The sequence below is a fragment of the Suncus etruscus genome, chromosome 1 (genome assembly GCF_024139225.1).
Source record: "Suncus etruscus isolate mSunEtr1 chromosome 1, mSunEtr1.pri.cur, whole genome shotgun sequence".
Taxonomy (NCBI): domain Eukaryota; kingdom Metazoa; phylum Chordata; class Mammalia; order Eulipotyphla; family Soricidae; genus Suncus; species Suncus etruscus.
This window is the reverse complement of record NC_064848.1, coordinates 208,160,906-208,163,830: the sequence shown is the minus strand read 5'-3', so window position 1 is coordinate 208,163,830 and position 2,925 is coordinate 208,160,906.

Here is a 2,925-nt window from a genome sequence, read left to right as displayed (position 1 = left end):
CACACACACACACACACAACACACTCACACGCAGGAGCTGCCACCTGGTCCTCACCCGAGACCTTCCCACAAAAGTGCTCTTATTGCTAAGCCAGTGGCCTTCACTCGTTAGGTCAAGAGCTGAGAACTCCCTACACTACAGAGATCGCTCCCTCAGGAGATCTCTGCTCAGGGCCTCCACCGTCACTGGCTGCAGCCACCTCTGGGCTGGCTCCTTCCTCATAGTCTCCTGGTCCCTGTGCCCCTAGGCTAGTTTCCTTGTTCCTAATAAATTGCCACGTAAAAAATGTAAAAGCGGAGCCATTTTTGTTATTTTATTTTACAGCTCTGGAGCTTGGGGTACGAATCCCTTTCCTCGGTAAGATGAAACAGCAGATAGATGCCGTCACTGAATTCTGAAGGCTCCGGAAAATTATTTCCTTTGCTCTTTCAGCTTCTGGAGGCCTCACTTTCTTCTTGCCCTATGGTCCTTTTCTCTCTCCAAGCTCCGTGTGTCCTTCCTTAACCTTATTCAAAGTCAAGAGCGACAGGAGGAACAGTCCTGTCCTCCACTCTTATAACATTCTCTGGCTCCCACCTGGGTCATTCAGAACAATTCCCCTCGAAAGTCTCAAAGTCCACACATCTACAAGCAATAACCCATTTGCTGTATAAGGTAGAACATAGATTACGATTATTCTACTGTCCACAGTCTGATTCTGACTTCCAAAGATTCACCAGAAACTTTCAGTTGCCAAATATATCCATCAGTTCCAAAGATCTACTTATAATATCAAGTCAAAACCCCAAATTTTGCCCAATCTAATTGAGTCCAAAACCCTCATTCTCATAATAACCTAATAATCTAAATCAGGGGTAGGTGTGGCACTGATAGGATTCATTTCCATACACAATTCCACGCCATTTAAGAAAATGTGAAACTCAAGGACTAGCTTACCTGCTCAAACATAGCGTTGGGAATGTACTCATGACAGAACAGATATTCCATGCCAAACTGAGAAATAAGAAAGGGAAAGTATCACCATCCATATGGAAAGTATTATGCTGAGGGAAATCAGTCAGAGGGAGAAGGATCGACATAGAATGAGTGCATTCATTTGTGGATAAAAAAAAAAGAGAGAGAGAAAGAAAGTCAGTATGATAATACTACCCAAAGACAACAGAGATGAGGGCCAGGAGGACAGATCCATGGTAGGAAGCTGTCACAAAGAGCATGGAGTGGGGCCAGAAAGATAGCATAGCAGCGTTTGCCTTGCAAGCAGCCAACCCAGGACCTAAGGTGGTTGGTTTGAATCCCGGCATCCCATATGGACCCTAGTGCCTGCCAGGAGCTATTTCTGAGCAGATAGCCAGGAGTAACCCCTGAGCACCACCGGGTGTGGCCCAAAAACAAACAAAAATTAAAAGAACATGGAGTGCAGTGAGGGCAGAGAAGTGAGCACTGTGACAATGAGAATTGGGAACGATCCTTTACAAGAACTGGGAGCTGAAAGGAGGAAGTGACACATGATACCCCTTCAGTAACAATACTGCAATCCACAGTGCTGAGAGAGAGAGAGAGAGAGAGAGAGAGAGAGAGAGAGAGAGAGGAGAGAGAGAGAGAAAGAGGAGAGAATGAGGAGTGAGAGAGAGAATGAGGAGAGAGAGAGAGGAGAGAGAGAGAAAGAGGAGAGAATGAGGAGTGAGAGAGAATGAGGAGAGAGAGAGGAGAGAGAGAAAGAGGAGAGAATGAGGAGTGAGAGAGAGAATGAGGAGAGAGAGAGAGAGAGAGAGAGAGAGAGAGAGAGAGAGAGAGAGAGAGAGAGAGAGAGATAGCCATAGAGGCAGGAGGGGTTGGGGAACTTGGGATGTTCGTGACAGGGAAATATGCACTAGTGAAGAGATGGGAGTTGGAACATTGGACAACTTGGTAATGTTGTTTAATAAAAAGTATTGAACACTGTGATTCAATTAAAGAATTACCCCAGGGAGGGGCCCTGCAGAAAAAAAAAGAATTATCCCCCTCACAAAAAAAGATTTATTCCCAAAATAAATCACCATCCCAAGCAAGATCAAAATCCTGCCAGACAAGCAGCACCAACTCCCTCTGTCTCCCAGCTCTGTCCCCAGGGCTCATGTCTCTCCTTGGCACTGGCTTCTTGCTTCTTCACCAGGGAGCCATGGGTTTGTGCTAAGCACATCGACCGACTGTTTCCTACCTGGAGAATTTCATAAGGTCATGGTCTTTCCTTTGTCCCTTTCAGTATACCTGGCATTTCTGTATTCATATTCTCAAAGTTTGTGTAGGTCTACCCTGTCGAGGTTTGCTGTTTGTCTTTTTTGTTTGTTTTGTTTTTGTTTTTTTTAGTGGTTTTTGGGTCACACCCGGCAGTGCTCAGGGGTTATTCCTGGCTCCAGGCTCAGAAATTGACCTCCTGCATGAAAGGCAAACGCCTGGGGCCGGGCGGTGGCGCTAAAGGTAAGGTGTCTGCCTTGCCAGCACTAGCCTAGGACGGACCTCAGTTCGATCCCCCGGTGTCCCATATGGTCCCCCAAGCCAGGAGCGACTTCTGAGCGCATAGCCAGGAGTAACCCCTGAGCGTCAAATGGGTGTGGCCCAAAAACCAAAAAAAAAAAAAAAAAAAGAAAGGCAAACGCCTTACCTCCATGCTATCTCTCCGGCCCTGAGGTTTGCTGTTTGTAAAGAGGGTCTTTTGAGGGTCTTTCCCGAGAATGCTCCTGTCTCTACTGTCGGCTGACCATATTTGTCGAGTCACAGTGTCCTCAGAGAGTCCCCATGGACTCGAACTCTCCCTCTTCAGCCCACCATGCCCTTGGGTTTATTTCCAGGTCACATGTGAATGTACACACCCACTACAGCATATACAATGTCATGTGCAGGACAAACCCGAAACAGACACCCACAAGAAATGTTGCAAACATGTA